The sequence below is a fragment of the Vulpes vulpes genome, chromosome 12, assembly GCF_048418805.1.
Source record: "Vulpes vulpes isolate BD-2025 chromosome 12, VulVul3, whole genome shotgun sequence".
Lineage (NCBI taxonomy): Eukaryota > Metazoa > Chordata > Mammalia > Carnivora > Canidae > Vulpes > Vulpes vulpes.
In genome coordinates this window covers 83,142,609-83,157,625 of record NC_132791.1, presented here as the reverse complement: position 1 = coordinate 83,157,625, position 15,017 = coordinate 83,142,609, and the positions used below count along the sequence as shown (strand labels likewise).

General features: G+C 41.1%; 1 long non-coding RNA gene across 2 annotated transcripts in view; it reads right to left on the bottom strand.

Moving 5' to 3' along the window:
• LOC112920511 (uncharacterized) overlaps nucleotides 1-14,761 on the bottom strand; it is a 90,874-nt gene extending 76,113 nt beyond the window's left edge. For both annotated transcript variants that reach the window (XR_011995675.1, XR_003235083.2), the window contains exons 1-2: nucleotides 14,405-14,761; nucleotides 3,273-3,380 (exon numbers count right to left, since the gene is read on the bottom strand). This is a non-coding gene — a long non-coding RNA (uncharacterized lncRNA). The remainder of the gene's footprint in view (nucleotides 1-3,272; nucleotides 3,381-14,404) is intronic.
• Between the last annotated feature and the right edge of the window lie 256 nt (nucleotides 14,762-15,017).

Genomic DNA, 15,017 nt, shown 5'->3' with positions numbered 1-15,017 from the left:
CCTGTCCACTTCCACACTAGACCGAGCTTTCTGAAGTCCAGCCAGGACACAACTCTCGACTGGCCAATCCATTGGGAGAGGAATTCGGATAAATTTTGCTTTATCCCATGAAAAACACTTATCGGATTCAATTGTATCAAAAGTGACAGAATGATTGTGTGATACGGAAAATTCTGTAGTAAAACAACACTATGTTCACTGAGTTTCAAGGATTTGCTCTATTTGCTCACTACTGGGAAAATAGAAGACTTTGGTATTTCCATGGGTAACTGGGGAAGATGAAGATAATGCAGGGCTGGAACATGGTGCTGGCAATGAAAATAGAAAGGAAGAGACAGAAATGAGGACAGTGAGAATAAAATGTGACAAGGACCCTCGTTGTCATCTGAATCTCAGGGACAGGGGCACAGATGTTTCAATGATAATGCAGTATTACCAGCCTGAATGACTAAATGCTTTATAACCACTGGCAAATAGACAAGAAGAGGATGTAAAGCATGAAAGGCATTAATAGAGCCTATCATTTGTTAAATAAAACAAATAGCCAGATATACACTTAGTCGTACATATTAATTAATGTGGGAGTGGTCAGAGATGAAAGAATGGGTTTGATAATTTTACCTATCAGGACCCTCTCTGACTTCCATGAACTGATCTGACACTCTCAGACTGCAGCCTGCATTTTTTTTAACTTATTCATGATAGACAGAGAGAGAGAGAGAGAGAGAGAGAGAGAGAATGGCAGAGACCCAGGCAGAGGGAGAAGCGGCTCCATGCAGGGAGCCTGAAGCGGGACTCGATACCAGGACTCCAGGATCACACCCTGGGCCTAAGGCAGGCACCGAACTGCTAAGCCACCCAGGGATCCCCTGCAGCCTGTATTTTTTTAAGATTTTATTTATTCAGGGAGAGAGAGAGAGAGAGAGAGAGCCCTGGAGCACAACGGAGCAGTGGGAAGACCAGAAGGAGAGGGAGAGAGAGAATCCCAAGTGGACTGCACTGAGCATGGAGCCTCCCATGGGGCTTGATTTTACGACCCTGAGATCATGACCTGAGCCAAAATCAAGAGACAGGGGCTTAAGCAACTGAGCCTTCCAAGTGTCCCCTGGAGCTTATATTTTAACCTACAATCCTTTTAACCTACTAGGAAATAAAAAGCTAAGAAATGAAATAGAAGAGAAAATGCTCAATGAGTTTTAAAAAGCCAAGCAAGTGCAATGCCATGGAAACCAAAATATGTAAGAACTTGTAGAAGTGAGTGAAAAACAGTTGCACTGTTTAAGATTTCGGGATCCTGAAGATTTCAAAAAGTAGAACTAATAAAAAGATGATTGCATTTGTGATTAGATTATTGGAGAGTCAATAATTAAAATTGCTATTATCATTATACAAGAACTGATTGCATCTTTTTTTTTTAATTCTAGGATGATGGCATAATTCACATTTGAGAGAAAGCTCTATATTTAAAGAATTACTTCGATAATCTTTTTGTGTATCTGTGAGAACAAAAAGCCCATTTCTGCCTTTAAAAGAGGGTTTGAAAAACAAAGAATGAAATTTCTCTGTACCAAAGATGGAAAAAATACTGTAGAAAGAGAAGATAAAGAGGCATGGAATAACAGAAATAATCAGGCATGGGAGAATGAGCCAGGAAGGAAGGAAAGAAGAGATGTAGTGCCAAGGTAGGGGTCCTGAGAAAAGAGGAAGCTCACCTCCTATTATCAGAAATGACTACCGAGGGGCACCTGGGTGGCTCAGTCAGTTAACATTGAACTTTTGGATTTCAGCTCAGGTCATAATCTCAGAGCATAAGATTAAGCCCTGTATCAGGCTTCCCACTCAACACACAGTCTGCTTGAGATTCTCTCTCCTGCTCCCTCTGCCCTTCCCCCTGCTCATGCACACACACTCTCTTCCTTTCTCTCTCTCTCTCAAATAAATAAATCTTTAAAAAAAAAAAAAAGAATAAATGATTATTGAGACTGTAATCTCTAAACTTAAATTTAAAATAATGTCCACATGGTATTGTCCTATAATAGCCCACCATTACTGCCAACCTTGGAAAAAGTCTGCCCTTACACAAGACCATTACTGCCAGTTATTCATAAGGGAATGAAGAAATCAGGGTGGTGTTCACCATGGGGGAGACTGGGCCAGCAAGAGGAAAGGAATCTCCAGGTATGGCAAGTGATGTTTAAGAAGGAAATGGCTAAGTGGGCCGATCAAGATTTCTATCCCCCTCAAGTCTGTAGGAACATCAAGGATATTTTCATCCTGAGATGAGGTGGAGTCTCAAGTCACCATATTTGGATATTACAAGGAAAGATGATCTTTGGAATCTAAAGAAGCAGATGACTCTTGGGCTATAAGAGTTTCACAATTTGTGTGTGTGTGTGGGGGGGGGGGGTTCTGTAGCCAAAATTGGAAACAACTGCTTGAACTGACCCCAAAGCAAGCACTCATGTTTTCCTTGGTGTCACTGAAGGGATTTCATGGAACTCAACCCTGCTTAAAATGGTCTTGCTACGCTTCCTGAATCCCATCAGTTGCAGATTAATTATTCCATGTTAGTATAAAAATGACTGCCTTTCCTTTTAGAAGCTATCTGAGGTTATCTGAAAATTTCTAAGAGAGGAAAGAGGGGAAAGAGAAGAGAAGCCTGGAGGTACAAGCCCTGCCCAAGGCGGGAGAAGATATTGGGGTCCATTAATTGGCACTAATGTCCTGGGTGCTGAAAGTCGTGGGGTAGAGCAAAAGGAGGCAAAAGTGGTAGTGCCCAAAATAATTCCACTTATGCAGAATCTCTGCTTAGAGCCAGATTTGTCTCAAACTGTCTATTTCCTAATCTTTTCTTTTGGTGTGTGTACCATTTCTGCCACTCCACCCTTTATTCTTCCAAGGATATCTTCTATTATTTGTTTTAGCCACCCCTCCCCACCCCTTTTGTTCTTTATCTGGATGTGAAAAGAAGCAGGAAAGGGGTTACATTTAAGCCATAGGAGGGGAAGGTGAGACCAAGAGTGTGAGTCATCAGCCACTCAGCACTGTGATGCCTCAATCCTAGAAACTGTCCCCATTTTCCCTGGATTTTGGCTCACATCTCTGGTTCATAGACAATCTATCCATGTAGAGCCAACTCCTCAGTAATACTGCAGAGTAGAGGCTCTGAGACTCATCCAAGGAGAGGGGCACCTTGTCTCAGTTTAATTTCTCACCTCAGCTATTGATTTGTTCTGAATAAGGCCTATAGGATTAGAAAGGCAATCACTTACTCTCTCCCAAAGCAGCTCTTTCAGCTACAGCAATAAGTCGGAGGCCTCATCTTTAGTTTCGATGATTATTAACATCTCTCTAGTCTTCTATGTTGGTCTGAAGCCTCTCTGTGGAGGAAAAGAGGTTAAAAAATTATAAGCAGTGACAAAGCTACTGCTTAGAACAGGTGTGAGCAAATCACAACCCACAGCCCAAATCTGCCCTGTTGTCTCTTTTTTTAAAGTGTAATTGGAACACAGAGAAGCTAATTCATTTACACACTGTGTATGGCTGACTTCACGCCATGACAGCGGAATCGAGTGGTTGCAAAGGAGATCATATGGCCTTTAAAATAAAAAAAAAGGGGATCCCTGGGTGGCCCAGCGGTTTGGTGCCTGCCTTTGGCCCAGGGTGCGATCCTGGAGACCCGGGATCGAGCTCCCGGTGCAGGGAGCCTGCTTCTCCCTCTGCCTCTCTCTCTCTTTCTCTCTCTCTCTCTCTCTCAATCTGTGACTATCATAAATGAATAAAAAAATTAAAAAAACAAACAAACCCATTACACGCCTCACCTTCACTCACTTGCCTAGAAAAATCATATTTCAAGGTTCAGCTCAGAATTTCTTCCCTTTCTTTTAAAAAAAATAAAAATAAAAAAAATAAAATAAAAAAAAATTAACTATCGAATCCTTTCTAGAAAAAGCTTCCCAGCTCAGGACTGTGGCATTACCTCTGCTGGTTATAGCCTCCTTAAATGTGTATAGTCCATCAATCATGCTTAACTGGTTTAGTGCTGCAAGAATCTGAATAGCACGGGAACTAGCTGAAGCTTGGAGTTAAAATAAATATTTGAAGTATCCTTATACTTGCATGTGACACAGTCAGCACAGTGATCCTCTCACTCCCCTTGACCATTCTGAACAGAGCACAGGGCTTCCAAAAGTGTACAGATCTTTAGTGGAGCACATTCTAAACATTTCATGAGCTCTTCAAAGGTTTTCAACTATTATTTAGTAAGCTTGAAGCAACACACTGTTATCACGAGAAAGGATTATAGTTTATGAATAGTGCAGCAATGCAAAAGGTGTAAGTCACATCTGCACTATGAGAGGTATTTACAACACAACCCTCACTGGCCCACAAATTTCAAAACCTTTTAAACAACTTTAGCTTAGTGTGCATTTCGAGTGCATTTTCAACTGAAGACCAATGTTCACGAGTACTTTAAAACATATCAGTTAGAAAAAAAATTCAAACTCTTTTTAAAGGTGTTTAGTTTGGAACACCTGGGTGGCTCAGTGGTTAAGCATCTGCCTTTGGCTCAGGGCGTGATCCTGGGGTCCCGGGATCGAGTCCCACGTTGGGCTCCCTGCATGGAGTCTGCTTCTCCCTCTGCCTATGTCTCACCTCTCTGTCTATGTCACTGTGTGTGTCTCTCATAAATAAATAAATAAATAAATAAATAAATCTCTTTTTTTTAAAAGATAAAGATTTTTAGCTTAAATATAGTTAACATATACTGGTTTCAGATGTCTAATGTAATGATTCAACAATTCTATAGATTATAAAATGCTCACTGTGTTAAACTTAGTTGCCATCTGTCACCTTACAAAATTATTATATTATTGACTATTCCCAATACTGTGCTTTTCATCTCTGGGAGTTATTTATTTTACAACTTACTATTTATAAATTCATAAAATTAGTATTAATACAGCATTTTAATAATATCCATAATTATACTTGGGAGTGTCAGACTCTCTTATTCATTTAATATTTTCTATAAGCAGTTCCCTTGACTACCATCTCTGAAACCTTCCCACAAAGTAGAAAAGAGTTACATTCTTAAAAATAGCATTCTTCTTTTACAGAAAGTATCAACGCTGTAAGCTCTAAGTTTTACAAAACAGAAATTGGTTGGAATAATTCGAGTACAAAAGAAATAAAATTTGTAAAATAGTTCCAAATTCCACTGAGCAGAAATCTCTGCCTGTGCATATGAAATTTTAATACCAAGACTTTACTCGAGATAGGCACTGCTGTGTCTGGCTTAATTCTTTAAGTCATATTTTTTTTTCCTGTTTCTAAAGGCTGTTGCAGACTAACACTAATGTTTGTAAGCACATTGTTTGTGATTTCTGCACTGATGTAACAAACATATTGTTAGGCTGAAACATCCAGAATTGCTTAGAATTCTAAGAAGCTAATTTAAAAATAATTTACAGAAATGATTCTAAGTTTAGAGAACATTCAACCTTTAGCTCGATATGTCTCACAGATCTAAATTTAGCAAACTATAAAACAGCAGTTCTCACCGGTTCCAAAGATGATCTAGTCCAGAGTTGGCTATCTTTGCAAGGTGATATGCCAAATCTTAATGTGTTCATTCTTGGCTTTAAGACAGTCTTGTTATTATGGTTTGAGGGGGATTTTCTGTGTTTAAGAACCTTCTTTCAACTAGCGCAAAGCAGCTTGGTGTTGATTTGCAAAGTCCTTCTACATATTTTATCTCGTTCATTCTTGAGAAGAGGCCACACAGGCAAGCTGTGCCTGTCTCCACTCAAGTCTGGGTAGTCAAGCAGTTGGACCTGCTGCAAAGTCAGGCCCACAAAGTAGACTCACAGCAAGGAAGAAAGACAAACTTCATAACAATATAAATACCAGGAAATGTAGTGAAAGAGAAGACTCAGTAAATAGTGGGGAATCAGGGAACCCTTGGAAATTGAGGGGCAGAAACAAAGTTGATAACCAAAAGTCTTGGAAAAGAGTCAGCACTCAGAAAGTTACACACAGCATGTACACATCACAGCATGTACGCGTGCACCCTGGAGAAGGCCATGTGCTTGCCTGCCATCTCTACAGGCTAGGAAAAGGCACAGAAGGATTTTCCTATACAGGTTTCAGAGAAAATTTGAAGCTGCTAACACCTAGATTCCACACTTCTAGGCCCTAGAACTTTGAGACAATAAACTCGTTTGTGTTAAGCAAACAAACAAAACAAAAACAGAATTGGGAGAACAAAGGAAAGCAGCCGAAAAACAGATTCTTCTACTTATTTGTCAAGCTTTCTCTTTTATTTTATTTTTATTTTAACTTAATTTTCTATTTTATTACATTTTATTTTATTTCAGACACTCTGCTAAGTACTGGGAATGCATCAATATCATACTACCTTGGCTCTTTACAATTTCATAATATTGTAGGAAAGATAGATTAGCCAGGAATCACCTTGCAATGTTATAACTCAGAGAGGCAAAGCCATATACAGAGTTCTGTGGAAGCACAGGGAAGAAATGATACAAGAACACAATGACAAGGGATAGTCCTGGTAACTGCTTCACAACCAGAAGCTTTCACATTGGTCTATGAATGTGGAGGTGGTGGCTGGACTGAAGTTTGTAGAGCGGAACAGTGGGGAGCTCTTGGCTGGTTTGTGGATGAAAGATGCAGATGGGACATTTAACAGTAACCAGTTACTAACCAGCTGTGACAGAATGAGTTAGGATCACACAGAGGTGAGTCTGGGAAATTATGCTGCCAGGAGGGAGGAATGGAGGAGGTCTGATCAATGATGTAAGAAAGACCCAAAGAGGGACTCTCCCCACTTCACAATTTTGCATCAGATCAATCCTGGTGAGAATTAACTAGGGTGATCATATGATGTATGGACTACACCAGGTATTGACAGTCAAGTGAAGCTCTATCAGTAATTATCCACGGTAACCGGGACGAATGGTGATCTTATATCTCATCTGTGGGAATGTGACTGCACCTGCTTTCTGAGCCTCCACTTAAATGGGACATTAATCTCTACCACAGAGTTGTAGAGAGTTTTTTGTTTAATTAAACAACAAGAAAGCAAGCTAGGTGAAATTCCTGATCTGCTGTAGACAACACATATTATTGATGAATCACTAATTTAAAAAATCTAGGGTCTGTCCCAATTCCAATTTGGGTCGTATGTCATCAATACACACTCCTCAACTGAAAGTAGAGACCACACGAGTAATCAAGACCTTTAGAAGTTTGGGAAAGAACTTGAGGACTGTGCTGTGTGAGGCCATTCTTTAGGCTTTTCAGTCTGCCAAGGAGGCTGAACATACCATCAGTTTCTGCAATGGTCACAGAACACTGCAGGCTCTGCCTTGGAATCAGAGGTCATCCTAAGGGAGGTATCTCAGATGCAAAGCCAGACAACAGCAGACGCCCTGGGGAATAGCTTTATGTTTGAATGAAACACCAAAAGCAATTTGTAAGTTCTTGGGTCTGAACATTACAGGCGATCCCTTTGCCCATGTCATCTTTTCCTCCGTCTGTGCTGAGTGTATATCATGGCTGTCTGGACATAGGAGAGCAACTCTTCCAAATGACCAGATCTCATGTGTGCTTCTCTCTCATTTTATTAGAGCTGCCAAGTAAATACTGCAAAATCATAGCAATAAGCAGGCAGGCAGCTCAGCAAAGCTAGGGGAGTACATTATCTTTGCTTCTGTAGGTTACAATCAGGTACTTGGGGGGTCTTCTATACACAAGTGGAAAAATGCATGTCCATCTCCTTTACAATTTGATGTAAGTTTTGCAGAGCTCATTTTACAATATGGCTCAAGGCTAAAGGCACAATGTTGGAGAGAATACAACAATTAGTGATTGTCTCAATCTATGTGATGGTCCTAAAAATCCATACTTGCAACCCAGATGTATCTATAGTGATTTATACACTGCTTTCCTCACTGTGTGTATATATATATATATATATATATATATATATATATATATATATATTATAGGTTCTGCTACTGAGTATCTTTTGACCTGGACCACACAGTGTGTCTGCTTTGCTTCTGCCTAATGGAAACAATATTTTTTTCTAGGCTCTAGAACACATGGTATATAGAGAACATGCTTTAGAAACAAAGCAAATGTACATGAATAAAACATGGTAATGAAGGAGAAGAGAAACAATTTTCAAGTCTTATTTCTTCAATTAAATAGCTATATGACCCTGGACATGTTAACTAATTTCTCTGAGCCTTGTATTTCCTATTTATAAAATAGTGATATCTATAAAATAGAGATAAAGTTCTAGTGTCCTAGGATTCTATCATCTGAAAGTCACATGCCTCAGATAAGCAGAGTTGTGGGCTAGTGGTATGCACTGCCGATACCCTGCAGACATTTTTAAAAAGAAAAGAAAAAGAACATAGATCTGTATTCCTGAGATGACCAGTAGACCTTTGGGGAGCAGATTTTCTCTCTTAATGGAACAAAATGGTTTTTTTCCTTTTTGTGAGGTTCAGAAAGATGCCATGTGCCTCTCTTGGGTGAGCATTTATTTTCCAGAATTAGAATTTATTTCAATGAAATGAAACATTTATCACAAATGATAAAACACAAATGTATTTGTCACAGCCTTAATAATCTATGGCTATATTTAAAGCAGCTCTATTAACCCTGCAGTGACTTGGAACCATTCTGAACAAGAGTAAGTTCTCAAAGCAACAAGCAAACACTTTCACTTTATCCTCCAGAGGTTGATTTAATGCAAAAATAAGAATAACAGAAAGGGAAAGAAACAAAGTTAAGCACACATCACTAGGTAAATGTTTTTAAAACCTCAAGGAAAAAAAAACGTGAAAAAATTGATCATGACATACACGGTTTGAAGAAGGAAGAAATAAGAAAATTCTTTTTGATTTAATAAATACGATTTCAAGTTTTGCAAAGGTAGATGGTGGCTTGTTTGTTTTTTAGGTTCAGCTGTCCGTAGTAGGAAGAAACCTACAAAATTCTTTAGTTTAATCTTGTTTCTCTGAAAATGGTCTGAGTTTGTAGAACAGAAAATGTCCTTCTGCTGCTGCTGAGGAATGGGGGTTCTTGTCCTTGTACCAGCCTAGGGTGTTTACAGGTTGGTGGCACAGGGCTGAAAGCTCCACATTCATGGCTTTATGTCAGAATGTTTTGGGATGCTGCATGGAGAGGATCAGAAGTCCTCAGGAAGGAAGGGGCTCCCTGTCTCCAGCAAAGCCCTGCCACTTCCCTCATCAGACTCAAAGTCCCAGGGACAAGTCCTCCAGGTAGTCAAGGGCAGGCAGGAGGTGGGACAGTGAGGGGAGGGGCATTCTTGGGGTACAGAATCCTTGACTGCAGTGTCCAATAGCTCTGGGCCAACCACCAGGAAGCTCGGCATATCTACGTCCCATGCCCCCTTATACTCAGAGTGATAGCTCTTCCCATATGGGCTGCTACTTTGGGATCCACCTGAGCAAGCCCCAAGGCATCATGGGAAATATGGGGCTCGGGCTTGACCCTGAGCGTGAATCAGAAGTCATCATTGGTCTGCAAAGCAGCATGTTTGAATGCCCCAAATCACATATTCTTTAAACTATTCTAGATAGGTGGATATCTTCCCTTTGCTAAAACAACTATAACTTTAATAATGTTGACAACAGGAGAAACAGGCACCCAGAGAAACATGTTGTACAAAACCCAGCACCCATTGTAGACTGACTCAGGTGGAAAGGACTTTTTTATACCTCATTCTAATCCTTTGCTTTAGCTGAAGTCCATTTCTGTCCCTGAAGAAGACACAATTCTAGTCCTCTTTATCTTATGCCAGGGTTTTCCACAGACACCAAGAGAGTTATTAGTTATGTCTTAGTTTCTTTTCTTTGCTTCTTTCTATTTGACTGTGGAAGGAGATGGAGTCCAGGGGAATTACAGTTTCTAGAAATACCTTCTGCATTTCCAAAAGAACATTCTTAGACCTGTCAAGCTGACTACAGTAAGAAAACAAATACATAATCTAATAAAATGGAATCATGCAACCAAATTGGTAAGAACATTTTAAGAAGGAAAATTCTGGCTTGGGTTCATCTATTTCCTTATTCTCTAAAGTTCATGGCAGCTTCTCTGTGCAATGCTACCCTATGGCCTCTGGGATCATCCATCTTATAGATCTCTTTTCTTTCTTACTATTGCTATTTGGCCAATAGTCAAAGGGCAAGTGCTTTTCCTATGATAAAAATGAAAAGCTGGAAAAAGAAGAAGCTGATATCTACCCTGCCTCTGCTCTCTTATTTTCAAAAGTTCCACCATTACTGTGATCCTTAAGTCACATACATGACATCAGTCATTCAAAAAGAAGGATGGCTTGTTGGAATAACCAGGTAAATAGCTTCAATATTCCTGCATCATCCCAATCTACACACAAATTCATGGCTCTCTGCAATTCATCTGATGCCTATATTACATAAGACAAATATTTTTTTTTAAATTAGAGAAATCATCCCAAATCTGACTGCCAAGGAGTGAGCCACACCTTTTTATTTAAAAGCAAGCAAGCAAACAAACAAAACTAACCTTCCCTACAAGGCTGCAAAGTGAAGATTTTCAGCCAAGGAAATTCTAAAGGATCTATCTACCAGGAAGCTGACATTTTCCTAAACATACATTTATTGATATTTTTGGATACTAGAAACATGTGATTACCTGGAAATGTACAATAATGCTATACAAAGTCCTAGGCCCACTGGAAGAGAAGACCCTGTAAAGTCTACAGCTGTAGTATTTTAAGATACTTTTACAGAACGTACCTAATTATGTCATCATAAGCTTGCATGAACACACATCCGAGCCAACATCTTTACATCATGCACATATGTTTAATATCTTACTAACGCTTGTGAGCAGGATAATAAAGCCTTTGTGTAACAACAAAAGGATCATACTGCTTCCTTCATACAACACCCACTTTTGTGTAGCCAGACCCTCCAACACCGAAGCTTTTAATAAGCCACTTGCCCACAAATTAAACAAGATTCTTCTGCAATTCCATCACTAGAAAAGAATGCGATTGCAGTGTCACAAGAGTAAATAAAATAGTAATCCTAGTGTTATAAATTATGCATCTTTCATCTCAAAGGACAATAAATAAAGCATCTTTCATCCCTATGAATCCCAAAGCAGTTAACAATTTATAAACTAACACACATGGGAATCACTTGATTCATCACTGAAAGACATCCTGTCCTAGGATGCGGTGGTATTTTTTTAATAGCACATACAAAACCATATTGAAAGATGAGAACCAAGGATATATTACACCAATGGCACAGATTTGAGACATTTGAGTAGAGGAGAGAGAAACTTGCTTGAGATTCACTCAGGATAGAAGTTCTTCTATGCTACTAGAGCTCAGGAAGATGTTAATTTCATGACTTCCCAGATACCAAGATATAACTCTTCAAAGCACTTGCTGGAGTTCCCATTTCTTCTCCCTGGACTATTATAATACACATTTCTGAAGCAAATATTTGGTCATATCCTCCACCTTTTGGCAAACCTTGTTACTTTCCTTTCTCTAGAAGGAAACCCAAACTTCCTACAATGGCATGAAGGATCCTCCACCATTGAGTTATGGATTATGAAAGATCCTCCAACATCCAGTTATCCCACCTCATCCAGAGAGAAAAAATGGGCTTCTCCAAAGGTAACCAAAGTAATGTGATTGACACGATTCACACTCAATGTGAGCATTGGAACTACAGAGGAAGTAGATGATATTTGTCCACAAAATCCTATTATTTTAAGGATCATACAAAACCATAGGAAAATTAGATGACTTATCCAAATTCATATAGCTATACAGAGACAAAGTTGGAACTATCCTGGGAGAGTTATTCTCAAATGGAGGGGGGGGAGGAATTAGGATCCAGGTTAAGAATAATGTCACCATATACTTTATCCTTCAAACTAGGACATGTATGAGAGAGAGAGAGAAAAAAAAAAACAGTAATATTTACACTAAGGCAAGAGTAAACTGGGACTATGCAAAGCAAATGGGATTATGAGTCCCCAAGTTAAGAAAACTGCTAGAATTTCCAAAAGGTTGGCATAAGGGGTAATAAGCAGTTTCATAAAGCATATTCAATATACCTACTGCCTTTATAACAGAGATCTACAGGTGGTCAACATCTATTTGCCTGGTTTGGCTTCTCTGGAAGATAGAACGAAAAAGCAGTGCAGGAGTTTTGAACATTGAAAAGTTGAGTAACTCTGTCCTAGAATCAGCACAGCAAAATTCTTTCTGAGAGTCTACCAAGCTCTGTGAGATGCACTTGAAGCCGTGTCTCCTCACTTCAGTGGGATAAGGGGCACTCCTGAAGAGAGGTGACACATGGAGAAAGAAAACTCTTCATCTTTGGCATTGTATGAGCCTCTGGATGGGTGCCAAACGCTCTAAAAAAAGGTTGTATTTTTCTTGTTCACACATTTCAGATATAACTTCATGAGTGATGACTATCACCAGAGACCACATTTTCACCTGCCAAATATGGCATCTCCTTAATGAACTAGGTAGGCCTCTCTACTCATATCAGATCCTGAAGTTGATTATGATCAAATAGGACAAATGACATTTACTGAACTATTAACACCATGATGCAAATGCTTGAGGTTTTCTTTAAAAGACATCTTTTCAAATACACATTGGATGAGAAGACCCTATGATATCAGAATTCAGAGCAATAGGTTGGATTGGCTTCTTATAAGGGCCTCATATCATCTTTTCCCCAGTCTTCGGCTCTGTGTATGTAATAGTTTGTCTACTTTTGGCTTTTTAATATATATATATATATATATATATATATATTGACAATATCAACCCTGTAATATCCTTTACACATGTAAGCATTCAATCAATATATGGGTTGATCCTGAGGATGTGATCCACAGCAGTCAAAAAGAGTAGTGTTTGAGAATGCTAAGAAAGAATGACTTGATTCCAGCCCCGGTTTCTGAATACACTGCAGAGCTCAGAATAGGGTAGGTGTTCAGTAAATATTTGTTGAGTAAGTGTTGAAAGAATGCCTATAAATCTTTCTCTCTTCACAATGACTCAAACATATAAAATGGAACGATAGCCCCTGGGCTAGGAAGGTTGGCCTGCGTGATCTCCCCGTTTGCCTGCCTGATTCCAGGTGGTGACAAAGCAGCTTGGCTGCCTCTGCTTCAGCCTCTAGTTCTAAGCTTTCCTGGAGCCTTATTAGATAACTCATCTTTTCTTCACCCTAAACAGATTCAGGAACAGATGGATATCCCAAGGTGAAAAAGTAAGACTGCTTGGTAAAGACAGCTGTCAAGACAGGCCATGCACTAGGAAAAGCCGGCTGATTCCCAATTTTCACCCTTCTCTGAACCTAACTAGCTCACCGACGCAGACTTGGAAAGACACTGGCTCTCACCCATTGGACCTGTCTTTGCAAATGGATTGCAGGCAAGGACCACCAACAAATTCTGTGTGCATGGTCATGTCACACGTGCCCATTCACCAAAAGCTCTCTTGCTCAAGTGGAATGAAACACAGATCCCTCAGAGCGCTCAAATTGACCCACTGTTACCCACTAAAAGACAAACCAACATTAGCTTAGGACCAAGCAGGTCCTTTCACATCTGGCATTATTAGGGAACAAGGCAGTTCAGATTTACGAATTTGCTAGACAAATGGTTTGGGAAATGGTCGATTCTATATGCAGACCGCATACAAGGGACTTTGTAACTCATGATCCAATTAAATCTGTGCAAGGAGAAAGTAGGGGTCCTAGAAGGTAAATCCTAGAGGATTTAACTGTAAATCCTCAAGAATCCCTAGAGAAATTGAAAGGAATGCTGGTTTTCCCACAACACATAGGTTGTGGGGCTAGATTCACTGTGTTTGCAACCAGTCGCTGGCTCTTTTCCAAAGATCCCTTTGCCCTTCGCCTATGTGAAAATGTGCTCCATCCCCTTGCCCAAGACGGAGCGGAAATTTTTTTAAGCTAACTTTATAAGGGGCGGGAGTTGGGTTTTTACATATTATACATGGAAGAAGAAAAACGTGCTGTACATACTGCAGGGCACGGTTTTGGCTTCCTCCGTTCTGCACGATGGGAGCCCAGGCGGGGAGGGGGCGCAGCCACCGAGGGCCGGAGCCGGCCTGCTCCCACCTTCGCCGAGGTGACAGGCGGTGGCGCGGCCCGCGGCCCCGGGAGCCCCCCGCCCCGCCCCGCCCCGCCCCGCCCGGCCCCGTCCGGCCCCGCGCCGCCGCCTCCCAGAGCCCGGGCCCCGCGCCACCTGGCACCCGCGCACCTGCGCGCTCGGTGGGCCCGGCGCTGCTCACCTGTGTGCTCCGGCCTGCGGGCTCCCGCAGTAGGCTCACTCCCGCCCGGCCCGGGGAAGAGAGCAGAGCTGACTGTTGTCCTTCTCGGTTTCCAGGAGACCGCGGATCCACTGATGAGCTCGCCGCCGCCCGGGAAGGCCAAGGTGTAAGACACCAGGGCCTTAGCCTCCAACACGTGGCTTTTCGGCAAGTGTCCGGTCTTATTTTGGGAAATACATCTGTACCCGTAAGGCAGATCCTTTACTTGGGAGAGAAAGTAAAGAACTCTGAAGAGTTATCAGAAATTTATTTAAAAAGAGAACCAGGGATCCCGGGGTGGCTCAGCGGTTTGGCGCCTGCCTTTGGCCCAGGGCGCGATCCTGGAGACCCAGGATCGAATCCCGTGTCGGGCTCCCGGCACGGCGCCTGCATCTCCCTCTGCCTGGGTCTCTGCCTCTCTCTATGTCTATCATGAATAAATAAATAAAATCTTTTAAAAAATAAAAAGAGAACCAGGGGCACCTGGGGGGTTCAGTGGCTGAGCATCCACCATTGGCTCCAGCCAGGTGTGATTCCCAAGTCCTGGGATGGAGCCTGTTTCTCCCTCTGCCTGTGTCTCTGCTTCTCTGTCTCT